Here is an 18630-nt window from a genome sequence, read left to right as displayed (position 1 = left end):
ATCAATCTGCTGCAACAACAAACTCTTCACAGTCTTTTGAGATGGTCGGCGTCATGCTCTGCTGCAGCTCGGACACCGCTTAGCTCAGGCCTGGAGGTGAGGATTCAGAGCCGACGAGGAAACGTTCCCCTGGCGGATGACAGAGAGCGCGTTTCAGGCCAAGCAACGTCAATTCAAGGCCGTAAACTGCAGAGTATAAAAGCTGATCTTGTGCCAAGGGATGTTACACAGGGATGCTTTCCAGTTTTTGAAACAAGGCCAGAAAAACAACAGTACGGGTGGTTTGTGTAAATGTTTAAAGCGACCTACAGCACACATATGTTAACTCTTCATCCTGTCTCCTGATGACGGCTGGTGTTTCTTCAGCAAACGTCAGAAGTAGAAAACACTCGTGAATCACTTTTGTAACTACAATATGAAGGCACAAATCTATGCTTATGACTTAGATTAATTTTGGTTTCCAAAGAGGTGATATCATCAAGCACATACCAAAATACCTCTGGATGTAAGGGATGAACCATCTTCCCAGAGCAAGGAAACTTGAAATAGCGCTTAGCGATCATGACAACAGAAATTTCACAGCTCGAAGCACAGATTATTGTTAACCTTGTTAACTCCCAGTAATCATCGTTAACTACCTATGTTAATACAGAGAACAGGCTGAATCACAGCCAGCTGCAATGTTGTCAACTCAACCGTACAACTTACATAACGTACAACGTACATCTCATGCTCGCTTCCACCCAGACAGGGCGGTGTCAGCAGTCAGCAGCAAACACTGGCGGTGCAGTCGTTCCCAAGAAATTTCTAAAATCATCTATTACAAGTAACACATTCAGTAACTGGGTATCTTATTTCCCACCTCAAATTTGTTCACAAACAGGTTTTGCTGGAAGATAAAATAAGTGAAAACGCACTTATGGTCAAACCCAGTTGAACGTCTAATCAAACAGAATACTGAATATAAAGTCGATCTATCAAACATCTAATTCCAATTAAGAAATTCTGCATGAACTATATCATTCAATGCACTTATTTATGTAATGTTGAGGCAGCATGAATACAAATTAAATGACTTCATCTGCAAAAAAAAAAAAAAAACATACAAATTTTCAAGTGTTATTTAAAAAAATGCATCTTTGCATCTGATGTGTGATTAAAGTACGAGCATGCAGGCTCAGGTGAAGATATAATACAGAGTCACATCTGCATGCGTCTGCTGGATTTCATCGTCTCCTGCTGGAGTATCCTTACTTGGAGGAGTTATTTATACTTAAACTTTATATTTACTTAACACTGTCATAGTTCACCAGTTTCAGTGTTTTCACGAGGCTGAATTATCCACAAACAAGATGCTTCGTCTGCTGCCGTTGGGTTTTTGCCTCTTCAGCTGAGGGAGAGATGCTCTCCAGTGTGTTATAGGAATATATTACTCAACTATGTCCCCATGCATCACAGTGATGATGAAAGGTAGTAATGGGATGCACATCAATAAAGCAACAAAAAAATTTAAAAAGCTGTTTCACATGGAATAATTACGTGACTAAATGAGTTTGTGAACTATCACTTACATTTGAAAATGCGGCTGAATCCTCTGAAAACCCAAACATCCAATCCCACTGATAACTGAGAGGCAATTATCCCATCCTTCGTTATTTTTAATGCCACAGTGACTCTGTGTGGCACCGTGAATGCCACTAATGGAAGCTGCGCTGCCCACTCATGGACCCATGCAATTTGAAAATGGCTTCTGTAATTCTCATTAGCATTCATTTCATGCGGGAAGGAAAGCGAGATAAAGAGAGAGGGGGAGAGGCAGAGAGCATAAACAAAGACTGAGCGAACAGGCAAATTGGAGGCAGAATAGTTTAGCAAATGAGCTGACAATGAGAGTTTCACCCATCAGCTGAACCGAGCCTCCCAGGGATCCTGCTGTCTGCACAGAGCCGCTCAGAAGAAAAATACATGTCGTAATAATAACGAGCAGCGCTGAAATAAAGCAAGAGGATGCTAGAACTATTAATGACTCTTGTCTTGTTGTTTTCTCACGACCCCAAACAGTTTTTATTGAGTCACAGATAAGAAAAGGCGTCGTGTCCGACCATGGGTTCTGCTCGGGAGACGTGTTCTCCATTTATTTATGTCTTGTGTCGTGAGGCTGATGTGTTTACTGGGGATTTCTGCTGGAGGAATATTTTCTGGGTGCGCTGGCTGTGTTTATTTATGGATGCAGCCAAAGTACCAGTGAAGACACAGTGTGATTGTTAGATAATTTTTATCTAAGATTTGGACTTTGACTGTTGAGAGCAAGTTGAACAGAGTTCACGCAATGGGCCAGATGCTGCAGACAATTCAAATCAGCCTTGCCAGGAGCAAAAAGACACGATAATCCTACAAAGATTCCAGATGTAACATTTCAGGCAAAACCTTGTACATTCAAATGTACACTTCAGGCGTGTGCAGACTGAGTGTGCAGTGTATTTGAATGTGTGATGAAAAGCTGCTCCACATCAAATCATTTCTTCTTTCTGAATGTCTCGCTTAGACCGGGTTTGAGACAAAGACTAATGGCTCATTTATGCTCTACGAAAGATACCGACGAAGCCTTCTGTCCATACTCTGCGTTCATTTCATCCATGATTCTCCATTTTTTCGCTAAGCTTTTGGATACAGACCAGTGTTGCAGTACTTCCCTTTCCACACCATTTTCCCCTTGTCCTGCGATCATGTTTCATTTGAACTTTTGGCTACACTGCCCCCCATGACTGCTGAAGGTACTGCACCATGGGTCAGTCTCTGTCCATGTCTGTATAACTGAGCCTTTGTTGGGAGTTGGGAGTGAGAACGTTGAGGTATGAGAGGAAACATTACAGGAGTACAAAACAAATATTTGCATTGAACACTAAAATAAATGATCCCTGAATCAGTGTTCTTAAAACTTTGTCAGTCTGACACAAAAAACGGGAATGACCTGCCCAACATCCTTTGGCCGCCAACAAAATAAGCTTTCCACGCCTGTGTCCAGTGTTTGTGCATGCACAGTGTGCACAGACAGACCACACAGTCACAGCTGTATTAGATAAGGCTCTGAGGTGAAGGACTGGTCATAATTTCACTGCAGCCGGCGGAGCATCTTCTGAGGTTAAAATGTCGTCTGCTCTGGGCGACTTCAATCTGCCCCGGTGTTGCCGGAGCACAGGAAGCCTCGCCTCTGCCCAATCTAATCTTCAGTGTAATCCACGGCCTGACTGCTTTCCCAGCACCACCATCTGCACCCGCTGCCTGAGCTGCTTGGCAGCAGAAAAAAGCACAGGAGTGGTCAAAGAGGCTAGATTGTGTCACTTAGTGCCCAGTGGAGCAGTTCTTTGAAATTCAGGCTGCCAGAAACTTTAATGGATTCCTCTGGCTTATTACTGAATCACACTGCAGAGGGAAGCTGCACACTCACGTTGAGCAAACTCAAGATACTTTTTGGGAGAGCGAGGCAGGTCTGGTGCTGGATGTGTAGAGATAAACACAAGTCATCTGAGATAACGACTAAGACTGTAAAACTTGTGAATATGAACTTTGCGAAAGCTTGAAACTTGCTAATGGAATATGAATCATCCCTGTGAACAATTTGCTGGTTTTGTTGTGTTTTCCAAGTGAAAAACACAAGTCACAGGTCACAGAAAAATTACGATGTTTAGACTAAATAAAATTGTTTTTGTCACCACAAACACGGTTTTGTTGGAAACAGTCCTTCTCCTGACACAACGCTGAGCTGACAAGTGATGTTTTCGACCAAAGTTCTTTGTTTCTTCTCTTCCTTGCTCCATTGCCACCAGATCAAATATCAAATGTATCACAGGTGAAATTTTGTTTGCATTGGTTGTCAAAAAGCAAAACACTCATCTGACACAAAAACAGACACAAGGTCGTCTGTTTTCCGCAAAATCAATCATATAAAGCTTCAATTTCCAAGCGAGGCCTGACAATAGATGAGAGATTTAGTTTATTGATTCAAACTGCCGAAGGGGCGTAAGTGACCTTAACATGAGAGAAGACTTCATTTGCAAAAAAAAAAAAAAAAGCAGAAGGTTTATCATCAGTATGTACAGTGGTTTTAAATTGATACACCTGGAAACTTAAACGGATTAGTCTCACTCATTACGCTGTCCGCCCGCTCCGCTTACCAAGATACATGTTTATCTTTGAAAAATAGAGAAGGTTATCAAGCCCGGGCAAAATCATTCTACTTGTGGCTGCGGGGGGCTTTATGGTGATAGTCAAGGTGAGGGAAGATTGAAATTTTAATGAATTAGTTCTACATGCGGCATTATGGCGGTTTATGCACATAGCTGGGCCAGGCAGGGGTTATCAAGATGATGATAAATCACACGGCATGAACAGATTCAAGGTGAGGCCAGAGCTGCCGTCCTCTGGGGAGAAGCAGACCGAAACTTTGCTTTTTAAACCCTCACACCTCCGATGTGAAGCGCCCAACGCTCAGCTGTGGACACGCTCCAGATGAAACCTGCAGCACCTGCACTCCCAGAGGAGCCCGGAGACACAAAGTGATCGAATAAATGGATGAAACAACGAAGAGGAAGAGACAGCCGGCGCTGGCTTCACCTGCGTGTTTGGGATTGTCGAGGTTGCGGCAGAAAAGCTCTACAAAGTGAGGACAGAGCAACAAATGTAATCTGGGAGAAGATGAGAACGCTTTTAAAAGCCCAACAGCGTCTCACGATGGAACAAAACACGGCGCAGCGAGGCGGTTACAGCTCCTCGGGGGAGTTATTGATAGGAAGTACACAGCGGTGAGTTGTAGCTGCCAGGAATCTGAAGGTCAGCCGCACTTTGCTTTATGTGTCCATCACCTAAATGCACGTTTTTACACATCAGTTAACGTCAAGTCAGAAAATAGTGTGCAGTCAATTCTCCCATCCGCTGACTGAAATGTTCATTCCATTAAGGCTTCTGAGCGCGCGGGATCCATACGTCTTCATACGGAGGAATCTTTTAAAACACAGCCGTCAGTGCGTTGAGATGTGGTGAACAGCTTTACAGACTCGATCTGCTAAATGTTGAATGATGAACTTGAAGCTGCTTCGATCAATTTTTGGCCACTATAGAAAAAAAAAAAAAAAAACAGTATTCACAGCCACCAGCTGGTTTAATGAGTGAGGAGACATCTTCTCGCTTACAGACATTCATTTAGATCCCTGAGTCTCCCTGAGTCTCTTTTTTAGCACTTTATTTATGGTTGACTTGTGGTGCATGGCCTGAATTAATATAAAATAATTCAAGCCTGTCTTGTCTCAGGGTTCGATGGCTTGTCTGGGTGCTGGAAAGGTTTCATGTCGAGTCCTCATGTCCCTCTGCTGCAGGGCAAGAACTGTGTTTCAAACACTGGCCCTGCATCTGCCTCCTTTCTAACTGTGGAGTTAGTGTCGGCTCACCTGAGTTCATGAGTTCGTAATGACGGCCTGCCCCTTGTGAGGCTGTCGGCTCCTGTCAGGGTCCATGATGTGGAAAGATTTCCCTCGGCGGTGGCTCCAGGTCCATCGGAAGAATTGGCGGCTCCGCTGTGGTGAGCAGCCGCCATCAAATGCTCATAACACAGTCCAAAAACAATCTCCTCAGCGAGGTTGAATCAGTGTTAGCAGGTGGAGCAAATGTCCTTCTAAAGGCATTCTGACTGGCGATGGCGAGCCTTTACTAGCTACTGAAATGCACTTTATTGCTTTAAAATTAAAAATCCAAACTGCAGGAGCAAAAACTCTCATATCAAGTTTGTCGTAGGCTAATGAAGACGGGTTATGACCTAGTTTAATGAGCAGATTCCCTGATGTTCCTTGACGTTTGGGACAGAGTGGCTCATGAGAGTACTGAGACCGCACCATAAACTATTGTGACCAAAACTATGAGCTACATGGGGCTTAAAAACATCTGTGAAGCTGCAGATTTGGAGATAATTCTCTGTGGTGTCTGCACCATCTGCATTGCTATTACATGAGTAATTTCAGTCACTAATTGAAATCAATAAAAATGTTGATTTGTGCACATTTGGACACATTTTGCTATACAGTGCACAACATTGTGAGATGCATGAAATCTAAACTAAACCCAAACTTTATTCTATCCCCTAGAATTTTAAAACTGTGAAAGCAGCTTGTTTCCATGATTTACATGTTCTGTTTGGCAGCGACCTCTGGTGGACATAGTAATTATTACAGCAGCAAAAGAGAAGGTGAGGTGAAGTAGCACACATGACTTTAACCCAGGAGGCCGTTGTTTATGTCAGTGGTTCGATAATCAAACTTACTAATGTGGTGAAGTTACTTGACGTGCATGTGTAAATGCTTTTATGACTGAAGTCACAGAAATAATACCATGATGTTTTCCTAAACCTAACCTACTGGAATTTGGGGGAAGTTTTGATAAAGTTGGTAGAAAAGATTTAAGATTGAAACATTACTCTTGCTGTGCCTCAGTGTTTTCCATCACCTGAAAGTTGTTGACAGCAACAGTTTTAATCAGAGGGAGTTCAGTCTTCTCTGGATCTAATTTTTTTTCTCGCTATTGATTTATTTTTTCTTTTTAGTAGAAAAGTGTGCGTCTTTTGTCCTTCAGGTTTAAACTTCAAGTCAGACACTGCAGCACAAACTAATCACTTTAACTCGCTCGTAGGGGAAAAACAGCAGCTCGATGACACTTTAGCTTCTCAAACAATTATGATGATATGGTTTAATATCAGTGTAGTGCTGGAGTGTGTTTCCAATCCTCAACCAAAAACAACAATAACTGATTCTTCTCAGGAATTCCCTGTAGATTGGTGCCTACTCACTCCTCTCTTTACTTTTTCATTCATCCTTCTGTCTCCCCGTCTCTGTGCTTACAGTGGGGCTGTGATGTGTCTCTGCTCTCAGAGCCCCTCTGGCTCCCAGTTATCAGTCATTTATTCTCTAATCTCTCCGTCCAGGAGCAGCCTTGCTCCGGCTCCATATGGCAGAGAGCTGAGGTGGCAGCTGGCCCTTTATCACAGCCCAGAACCCGGCCAGGTTGATTCAGCAACACACACATACAGTGAAAAATCAACATGCTGGAGGGTGAACAAACATGGAAGACACATTATTGGACATAAACACACATGTTAAGTTTTGACAGTTCAAACTCCACACAAAAAAAGAGTCAACATGCCCCGAGCAGGACATTTGTGCAAAAATGTAAAATCCCAGTGGTGGTGCTGGGTGTTGTTAAAAATGTGTTCGATACTATCACTTTGACTTCCATATATGATGCATACACATGTAGAAATATGTGTTTAAAACAGTCCAGTGGTTTCACACCTACAAGTGTTAAAACATCCCCTCCACCTGCTGACATGAACGTCAACTCAAATATGTCATGTTGTTTGTGATATTTCATGTATTGTAGAAATGTTGATATTTTATGTCTGACGCAAACAAATTTGAACACATCCGTAGTTCTAGTGACTAGGCGAGTAAAACATTATCTTTAACTAAAAAATTTTAAGCTGTAATTAAAAGTCTTCTCAACTTCATGCTTAGTGAAGAAAGACTTTCTGGTGAGAGAAGGAAACTTTCCGTCCAGGCGACCTATCATGTTCTATTGTGTAGTAAAATTCTCTCCTAGTCAAGAATCAGCAGCCATTGTCGGAGTCCCATTGTCTGACAAGACGGGTGATGAAATGAGTATAACAGCAGTGAAAAGGAGAGGATGACCGCGATGATGACAACCTCTGTCGGTGTGATAATAATGAGAGATAACTGACAGTCTGTCTCATCCAGCCTGCTGCTTTCAGACCTGATCAGCAGCTGTGAGAGACAAAAATCAAAAAGCAGGATGGGAAACACAGAATACCTGTTAATGCTTGTCGCTGTTCTGGACAGCAACTGAACATGTAACAGTGATTAAATAAAACAGCTTACAATATCCATGTTTCCATAACATGTCGAGAACATTTCAACCAAACTTTTCAAAAGGCGACATGGCTACAGAAGGAAGCAGACGCTAGAGGCAAACAAACCAGGAGACAAAATAGAGAGAGGTCTTCAGGAATTAGTTGTCAATAGGGCAAGTTATAATTGTTCTTGCATGTCAGCTAACATCAACCAAGTTGCATGCTGTCTGGAGATGACGAAGGAATGCAACGATGAGCGGTAACATTTTGCGCATTAACGTCTTGAGAGTTAGACGATGTTATTTCAAATTTTGCCGTTTCCATAAAATTTCTAATGCAAATTCTCCACGTCTCGTTGAGAAAACCTGGTTTCGTTGCCACAAAACGGCTCGACAATATCCCCACTTCTCGATAAATGTATAAAGCCTGCAGCCCCTCCACCTGTTGATGTGAAAATCATATTCATGCAGTATGAACATGATATGACACATATTGTAGAAATGCTGGTATGGTACATATAACACAAACCACTGGAGCCTCCTCTTTTGCAGAAATATACAAAAAAAAATATACAAAACTCAACAAACCACATTTTTTATTTCTTGTCTGTTCATTCTTTGTGAAGACTCGTCCCAAAATCAGCTACACAGCTACTATCTAAACATCGATCCCTCATCTGTAATCTGATTACTGATGACACCAGTACCAGCACAGCCAGCACACTTCTCAGTCCCAGGTTTATAAAGAAGGGAAATGTGTAGTTCATGTTCGAGTTGCAGGTAGATTGTCCTTAAACTTCCTCAAACTGTTCCTCAGTTTATTGAATGTTCCTGTGGTGGAAGAAGTCCAGCACAGCCTGTTTTCTCTCCCACATCAGAAAGCAGGTTTTCTGTAAAAAACGATAACGGCAGCTACACAAATAACCACGACTGCGAATAAATGAAGGGTTTCATCACCAAACAGTGCACTTCAATTTAGGCAGACACCAGCAGCTCCAGACTCCATAGTTGGGCACAGCAGACGATCGTATCTTTGAAAATGTTACTACTTTGTGACTAAAGCGTCCCCACTTTGCAAATCACTTCAATGGCCCCGCCACGGAGACTTCCATTTTCACGCCAACAATCATTTTGTTGGAACAGGCATCCAGCTTTCAAACATCGGAATATCTGGCTGTGAAATGAAGCTTTTCAGAGGAAGAATACGCTTTTCACTGTGATTACACTTGAATGTCAAACAGTTGCAGCAGCTATCTGATTACCGCCTCACGATTCACCGGCTGGAGACGAGCTCGTTTCACCTCCGCTTTTTTTTTTTTTTTTTTTTTCTTTTCTGGGTAACAGAAGAAAAGAAAAAAAAGAAAAAGAAAGATGTTCACATGAAAAATGTCTTATTCATGAACTCATTTTATTTATATCGCACACTCCCCTGATGTTTAATACATGTTTCTCCTGCAAATGAGTGTCATGAGTGAAGACATAAAGCAGTAAACAGAGAGCGACACTGGAGAAATCTGATTAGACTGCATTTGAAGACAGTTAGAAAATTCAGATCTTGAGGTTTCTTTGCCTGCGTTTTTAGAAACAGCAGGAAGAATTTGGAGACTTTAACCGGGATTCATTTCCACTTCAACGCTGTCGGAGGAAATTAGGTTATATTCCTCTCTGTACTTTTGACACGGAAACTTTTCTTTTTCTCCCAAAAAGTTTCTTCCATTTCTCTCCTGTGTGTCTCTCATAGTTCATATAGGTTTTAAATGCATGATTAGGTGAAAAACAGGATCAAGTCATGTAAAAAAAATGTTGAATAACCAATAGAAATGCGTGAAAGTGATATTCACTCACGCACAGACGTTACTTTCTCTCTGAGCTCAAGTTAATCTGCAGGTATTTGTGTTGTGTGCAGTTTCATCCTGCAGGTTCCAGCCTTCGTCTTTTTATGTTGTGCTTTATATTTCCTGCAGCAGAGTGAGAGTCTATTCACAGGAGGTTGTATTTCTCAGAATTCTTATGATTTGTTTCCTATGTGTCCATATGTTGACCCTGAGAACTCAACGCACTGCAACTTAAATAAACACAACTAATGAGCAACATTTAGAAAAAATAAGTGACAACACACTCAAAACACATGTTATGTGTGACAAGCCCGACCTCGTGATGGTTGTCACAAACAGTGGCAACAACAAATGTATCTGCATCGGAAGAGAATAAATAATGGCTGTCAACATTTCTGCAAACCACAGATACTGTTATATGTTGACATTTTACACTTTTTTTTTTATTTTTCAACATTTCATAAAGTTCTGTTATCTATTTAATGTTGTTAGAAACGCTGTGCTTTTGGTTTGTTTAGGTTATTGCAAAAAAAAACAAAAAAAAAACACTTGGGTTTAGGAGAAGATTATTCTTTACTCATGTAGAAGTACAGATACCTGTGTTAAAAAAGTAGCAGTATGGATTTAACTTCTTTACTCTAGTAATAGAGTTCAGGCTCTGAAATATCGAAGTATCGAAGTAAGAATTCTCCCTCTGAAGGACATTTGTGGTCAAAGCTAACTGAAGCTCACATATTAGTGTTAATATAATTCAATAACTATTAAAGTTAAAGGTGGAATTGGTAGGATTTTGTCCCAGCTGTTCCTGAAGGCACCACAAAGACAGCTGATTGTTGAGTCTCATTCTCGGAAGTCAAACAGACACACGTTGGGTTGGTAAAGCGTCCCGAGCAGCAACAAAGAGAGAAAATCAGAAACTCTCTGCAGATACGAGACACTAACCAGTCCAGTCTCCCTCTCTGTCTGTTTACGGCTTCTTACATTTTTGTTCAGTCTCGCTGCGTCTGCGGTGCGTGACATGCACTGATGAAATCAGTCTTGTGATGTCGGGATGGCGACGTGTGTTGAAGCTAAATAAAAATAATCCATAATTCCCCTCAAAATGCATTCAAACTGCAGTAACAAGCCTGTTATAAAACTGTGAGGAGGAGCTGGTTTAGATCTGTGTTCAGCTGTACGGAGGGAAAGATCCTCAAGATAAGTACAGATACCTGAAACATCTACTGATGTACAGTAACACAGTATTTGTACTTTGTTACTTCTCACCTCTACCAACAGATCTCATGATGTACTGGACATGCAGGTTGTTCAGCGTGTCTTGATGATTCTTGAATTCCCAGTTAAATGTAGTTTCTCCGTCTGAGCTTGCTGATTGGTGAATAACAGACCCGCAGTTTGAAACACTATTATTTTTACTTGACGATGAGGATGTGCTCAAGTGTAACCTTCCTCTCACTCCTCCTCTTCTTCGTCTCTTGCTTTCAAACACACTCACACTCTTAAAATCATGATTTACACTTTGTTTTTTACCCACGGCGCACTCTGTTCTCCAGCCCAATCCCTGCCCCTTCTCCCATCGCCCTCCTTCATTCTGCGTCGAGGCACCAGGCATGATTAATCGCTCACAGACGGCTGTTTACACAGTCTGATGGTTTGAACAGAAGGAAGTGTCTCTGAGGCAAAACTCAAACTCCCTGCCTCAGCAGAAACACAACGACTCCGATAAGAAGAGATGAGAGCGGAGAGTTTAACTGCGGGCGAGTCCTGCTCTGATCTGTAGAGCCTGTTTCATTAACTGAACGTGGTGAAGTTGTTTTTTGTTTGCGTTTTAACAGTCATTAAAATAAAGATATCTGAGTGCAGCTTTTAGATGGATACAAATAAAAATAGTGTGTTAAAGATCACACTTCACTGATCCTGGTGCTGTGAACAAGTGATCCAGCAGTTCATTAAGTAACTCAAATCATCGCCATGTTTACCTGCGACAGCATCAAAGTGATTTCATGTATCAGTCATTACAATCCAACAGTATTATTCTGAAACAGGTCATTTTGCATGACGAGTGTTTCTACCTTCTGTACTAAAGTAAAACACATTTTTAAATTGCGATCACTGAGTAAATGTTTCCAGCGTCTCCGACAAACAGACCAGTCGGTAAGTCACCCGTCCAGGTGCTGCAATGGCCAATCAGACACACACATAGGTGCACGTTTCCTGATGATCATTTTTCATATTGGTGGGTGGAGGGGATAATGGAGCGATGGGGTGAAATTCTGCTGAGCCAGTGACCATAGTCTGTGACATCATTTAAACATTTGTAGGCGTGAATAAATTGGATATTCTCCAACCAACTCCAACCAAGTGAGTATCGTGTCTAAATCTCACCTGGTGTTTCTGCAAACACAAGTACATCCAAGGTTGACATTTGTACCAAACACGTCCTACCATGTTCACATTCTATGCTTATTAGCTGACCTTTACTTCGGTAAGTGGCCGGGATGCTGGTGGTGTTATTACAAGCCACAAGGCTGCCAAGATAATGACCGCAGTCCAAAACACAGGAAGGACATTTTAAGCCAAAATATGATCTTTTCCTCCAATAACCACGTGATTTTTGAGTCTAAACCCATTAACATGGTGTGAAAAGAGAATGTGAAGTTGAGACATATGAAAAGTACACCACTGACATTTACTCTGGCGACTGGGATGATAAATTGACATACAAGTACTGTATGTGATTAATTTGTCAGACATAAATGAAAAACTAAGTTGTGTTTTGAGCCGATCGACGGTCTTCTGATCCATCACCTCCAGGATCAGCAACAGTTGGTTTCAGCTGAAAGTTTTGATCATTGACGTCAGTACATTGACAGTTTCTTTCAACACTTTTGGCGTAACTTTTTCGGCTTTTTGATTTAGTTGTTTCCTGTTTTATTTTGTGGATTGTTGCCGTGTGTCATGCTTTACTTTGCACTTCCTGTCTTTGTCTTTGACTGCGTCCACCTGTGTTTTGTTAATCGGTTGCTGTGAAGTTAAGCCTCGATTTTCCCGTCACTACTTCGGTTCGTCGACATCTCCTGCGTGTCGTCTGGCTGTGGTCCTGTTTCGCTCCTTGAGCTCCTGCCTGTGCTCCAAGTGGTTTGTACTTTGGATTTCTGTGTACTTTAAAGCTCACTTCTTCTTTCTTCTACCTGTCTGCATTTGGGTATTTTTTGCCTCATTGTTTTTCTTGTCAAAAGCTAAATTTGACCTGAGCACAAGTCTGTAAAAAGATGTTCGAAGGTCAAAGACGTTCTGTAAATGTTTTTTTTTTATGAAGGTCGGAATGCTGTTTTAAAAATGCTCTCCACAAAAACATGAATACAATTTTGTTACAAAAGATTAGTCTTTGCTTCTGCAGTTCATTCCTTTGTAATTCAGGTGAGCACTAAAAACATTTCTTACATTTTTATAAAGCTTTTCAGACACAGTGAATGCCTAATCATTAAAAGAAAATGGAAAATAATGGTCAGTAGATATTACATTTATTAGGAATCTGATATCTCACGCATATTTCTCATCATGTTCAGGATCCGAAATAAACATTGTGAATACTTTTTTAAAATATTGAAGACACTAAAACAACAATTTAGACACCAGCTTTAATCTCTGTTTGTGGCTGTACAGTGATTATTAATGTATGACTTCCTTCATGCGCTTCCCCTTGTACCCGAGCCCAACTCCGCCATTAATATGCTAAGTGTTTATATGTTTGTGCTCTCTGGCTGACTTGGTCTTGAAATCTCACATCATGAGAAGGAATTATTAATCAGATGCCAGTTTCTCTGACTGCTTCCTTCTGTTTTACATTAACTGTTTGCATCACACGCTGGTTTGTGCGGTTTATGAAACGAGCATCTCTCGTGTGTGTTGCTCCTACAAAACACCTCGCAGGAGGAGGCGGAGAGAGGAATACCCTGCAAACAGAAAGAATAACACTCCACATGCCCCCAAAGGAGCGACCTCTCCCATGCTTTTATCTTCTGGATTTATTAAAAAAGCTGGAAAATATCCCCACACTTCTTGTCTTAATCATTTGAGATATAGTACATCTGCTGTGCAACAGTTAGGGTCACCTGTCGACAGTGTCTGGGCATAGAAAAGGTGATTTCTTTACCTTTAATGATGCTTTTGTTCGTTGTTTTGTTGTGGGTTGAATTAACTTCCTTGCATCTGTTGATGGAAAAAGAAGCAATGTGTGTATCTGTGCAAAATCAGCAAGTAAACGTGGTAAAACAAGTGTGTTGTGTTAGTGTCCTTCTAACGATTTACTCAGTTTCAAGACAGAATTTAAACTCAGCTTCCCAAAATCCTCTGCACACAATTGTTCCTCGTTGTGGACAGCAACGTAGTGTTGCTCCATCCCAGATCACAGGACTCCGCCAGTGGCTGTAATCTTTTCTTGTTGACCATCAGTGACTATTTTTGTGTCAGAAGCCAAATACATGAGTTTCTGCAGTGTCAAAATCGATGATAATGCCCCTGCTTTCAACCTTGTCCTGGTTTAAAGAAGAAGAGAAACAAAGTTTCCTTCTGGCTCCCAGAACTTATAAAGCCAAGTTCTACCAACACACACATCCGACAAATAGCCAACACAATGAATTATTGTGAGTTTTGAAAACTCATAACATCAAGAGTTAGAGACGAGAACTAAATGGGCCTGTAGTCACACTATAAGAAAAGAATAATCATGTGTATAAATCAAAACTTCTGATGCAACAATAATTGTTTTGTTATCACACCCTCTGAATCCAGTTTGAGTGACTTGAGTAAGTTCTGAACTGATAAAAACTTCAAATAATGATTTGGCGGACGTGCTGCATAAAGTCTGCAGACTCTTGAGGTGTCTCAGACTCATTGTTGAAGAAAAACGCTGTCAGTGTCCGAACATTTGATTTCTCCCCCTCGGGTTGATGCATCGCTGATGATGCAGGATGACAGTCACCCTGCAATAAACTGTCGTGCACTGAAGTCCCCAGATGGTCCGTGTGAACGCAAAATGGACCCCAGTCAGAAGGCAGCAGTGTGTTGTTGTTGTTCAGTCAAAACAATGTACAGCTCTAAACCATCCCTTTAAATGGTGAGCTTGATCTTGAAGCATCATTGTATCAGGATTAGCAGCTTGTGAGGATGATGAAGATGACAGTCAGGAGGAAGCTGAGGGCTTTAACGTTCTGATTATTGATAACACGTCTGCTGTCAGTTTCCTCTCTGACTCAGCAGCTTTGTGGCGTCAGACAAAGCCCCGGCTTTTAAAACCTGGACTCAAGCATCTCTCCTATTGACATCTGCTAGAACTCATTGATTCCACATCGGGCGGCGCGACTGTTGTTGATCTGCCCAGCGTGTCAGGGCGGGTGGACGTCAGCGTTGTCACTGTAGTATGGATCACTTCTCCTCAGGGAGTTACATGGAAGTGTTGACATAGAATATATATATATATATATATATATATATATATATATATATATATATATATATATATATATATATATATATATATATATATATATATATATATATAGTTCAACGTCCAACTGGCAGGGTGGAGACGACTGGGCCACGTATTTGACAAGGATTTGATTAGACAGCCATCATAACAACAAAGCAGCTCCACGGCAAATAACTGACAATCACAGTCTCAGGTAGCCCATCTTACAGGAACTGTTATCTGTCTGCATCTGTAAACTGACAGTTACAGTACAGAGGAATGAATGACGCACAATTCAGTGAAAGTGAAGCAAACATTAAAACAACTCATGCGGTGAAACAGCAGGGTGCAAATACAAGATATGAAACAAAATAGAAACGTGTAGTGCGACACACAGGGCAGCTATGCAAGAGAAAATACAGGAAATAAAGCAAGTGAAAAGTGTAAAGCGAAGTTAGTAAATGTGGATCCCTGAGGATACTTACAGGATATGTATACATGTTGTTTGGTCCATACAGGTCTAGTAAGGTTTGTTTACCAGCCGAACAAGTTGACACGCAGGTGTTTTTTTGCTTGCTGGGTCCCAAAATGTAATTATTTCTGTTATTTTGTCATAAATTGCTGTGATATTTACAACCTGCAGGTCAGCTTCAACGGATCAGAGGACAGTGATTATAATGAAACAGTGAAAGAAGGAACCTCTTAGAATCTCAAGGATGTCCTGTTTGTGGGGGAGACAGATGACAATAGATGTTCAACGTATTGGAAACACTGGTTTTAAATTTTTTTTGTGAATTACTCCTTTAGCTGTCAGTGCAGCCTGCCCTCTAGTGGTCACAAATCACACAGCTGCCTGCAGGCTTTAAGGTTTGAAGTTTTAAAACACCGCCTCAGAAAATTCAGTGTGCATAGAAAAACCTTCAATGATCCACGTTTTCCAGTGTGTCTATATTCTTAACGTGTTAGACCACCATCAACCGTCCTGCTGCACAGACGCACAGTGCTCCTGCTCTGCCACCTTGTATTGTAGTCCTGTCCTGTCTAAACAAATGACCAGTGAGATGATGAATGTTGTTGTCATTTCTCCACAGCGCTGCAGTTCTGGCAGGAGGGGAATCAATGTGAAGCCCCTGGAGACTGTCCGGCTCTTTATATCCCTGCCACATCTCACACACACACACACACACACACACACACACACACACACACACACACACACACACACACACACCACCACAGCATGAGAATCCCAACGCCACCTCATTCATCATTCAGTCTGTCTGTGGAGAGACTTGGAGAGAGGCTGAGGTACTTTTTTTTTCCCCTCTGATTTACATGAATGGACAAGTCGGGGTCGTGTGTTCAGTCATGTATTCTGTCCTGTGAGTTTGAAATGATCCGGGACTGAATACCAGGATGGAAAATGACCTTTATAAAGCAGAGATAAGCAAGCAGATGACCTGTGACGGCCCCTATTAGCTGGAAAATGCCATCTGTCTACATCATATATTCATATACATATCATGTACATTCAAGTTGAAGATTGATAACAATATCAGTGAGAAAATAACACTTAATGTGTGTTTTTCTGTGGAATTATCTGGCAAAAAAGAATAAAAAGCCTTTTTATGACCTCACAATAGCCCTGCCTGAGAGAAACAGAGGGAAAAAGAACAAAACAAGCCCTTATTATATTTGTTTATTTGCTTATTTTCTCTAACTTTATGCATAAAGAATCGTGAAAACTAACTCACCTGTTGTTGGCTTCAGGGCCTAAAATTAGATGTCAATCAAACAGGATCGTCAGTGTAGAGGCGTAACGGAGTCAGCTGTGAGACGAGAGAGGGTTTTTTGGCAGATAAAAGCATGAGAAGGCATCCACAGTCACATTTTTTTTTTTTTAAATTAGCTATTGTGTCACCATTTAATCATTAAATGCTGCATTGTGGACTTAAATTGATCTAGTTGACATTTGGGAATAAGCCCTCACCACCTGTACACACCGACACAGTCCTACGCAGGGTTTTTATTAGAGGTTATTAGTGGGAACACCTGTGCAGGTGAACTGTGGGAGTGTAGAGGCTTTCAGTATCTGCACATCCAAAGAAGAAGCAGGTATATTTTTGCGTGTGCTCCTGTGAAGGTGAGACGGGACTCTGCAGACTGTGACGGCTCACAGGTAGATGGCTAAATGAATGATTTTGCTCTGTCTCCTGTCTTTAATCTCAGAGGGTCTTCCTCTCCAGTGTCTCCCCTCCTGCGTGCTCCGTTCAGACCTCCTGCCATTTAATAAAAGAACAGAAGAAACTGAAGAGCGTGCGCTGCCGACTCCTCTGATGAACAAAAGAAAACAACTTTTGTTCCCTGAGCTGATCGTGGCTGACAGAAATCAGCGTGGTATCAGGAAACACACCAGGTGATTTCTCTTTTATCTGAAGAGTGATGTTCTGCAGTTTAGTTCTCACCTCTGGTCTCATTAAAGAAGATTCTCCTGTTTTTATCTTTCCTCACTGCGAGCGAGGTGTGGTTTGGAATATATATTGACATCTGGCTGTGTAGCCCTGTTTTCACTGAGGGGTTAGAGGCCGGTCTATTCTGTGTCTGGCTGAGCGAGCATCGTCCTTCACTGATCAAAGACCAAGATAACAATACTCAGAGTCACCTGGCGGCCGGCCTGCACAGACAAGACACCGAGGCTGGAGAAACACACTAACACTCCAGCTGGAGACTCCTCTCCAGAGTTACTTCACATGCCGGTCGCTTCAAATGGCACAGAGTGATTTTTATGTGAAAACCTTGAACTGTGATGCTCAGAAATCCAGCCGTGCCTCATCAGTAAACTGCACGCAGCAGCTTGTGTTTACTCTCCCCGGCCGCTCTGCGCTGCTTTATTCGAGGAAGGGAAGAGATCTGACGCTGTTTGGTGCAGCTTTCTCTGAGCAAGAGACTCGCTCGCTGCTCATCGTGAGGCAGTTTAGATGTTGCTGTAGAAGAACACCAGGAGGGAGGTCAGCGACACGAGCAGCTCAGACGTAAGAAGAAAATGTTGGCATCCTAAATTTCTGCAAAACCACGGCAATGTTGGGTTTGTCTGTTTTATACACATCGACACTTGTACAAAACATGTTCAGATTTTTTTGCCATTTGTCACTATTTGATAATAGAATACAGTGAGCTGGATCTTGTGGACAGTTTCTGTTGGAGTTTGATGCACTACTGAAACATCCAGACACTGTACTGGTGAGCTGGAATAACTTCCATCCATTACAAGAAGGCTACTGGGTCATTTCGACCTGTTTGTAGCCTTCAAGAAGAAGTCAGAGATTCACCAAAATGATAAAGAATCGTCCTCTGGTGAGCGTAAAAATCCACTGCGAGTTTCATGACGTGCTGAGCAGTCGATCCAAAATCCTGTGG

General features: G+C 41.7%; 1 long non-coding RNA gene across 1 annotated transcript; it reads left to right on the top strand.

Moving 5' to 3' along the window:
- The first annotated feature begins 17267 nt into the window (after window positions 1-17267).
- Window positions 17268-18390, top strand: LOC119031326. The gene is made up of 2 exons (XR_005078573.1): window positions 17268-17356; window positions 17443-18390. It is a non-coding gene; the product is annotated as an uncharacterized LOC119031326 (long non-coding RNA).
- The last annotated feature ends 240 nt before the right edge of the window (window positions 18391-18630 follow it).

This window comes from Acanthopagrus latus, chromosome 13 (genome assembly GCF_904848185.1).
Source record: "Acanthopagrus latus isolate v.2019 chromosome 13, fAcaLat1.1, whole genome shotgun sequence".
NCBI lineage: Eukaryota > Metazoa > Chordata > Actinopteri > Spariformes > Sparidae > Acanthopagrus > Acanthopagrus latus.
The sequence above is the reverse complement of the archived record's forward strand: the minus strand, read 5'-3'. Positions and strand labels throughout refer to the sequence as shown.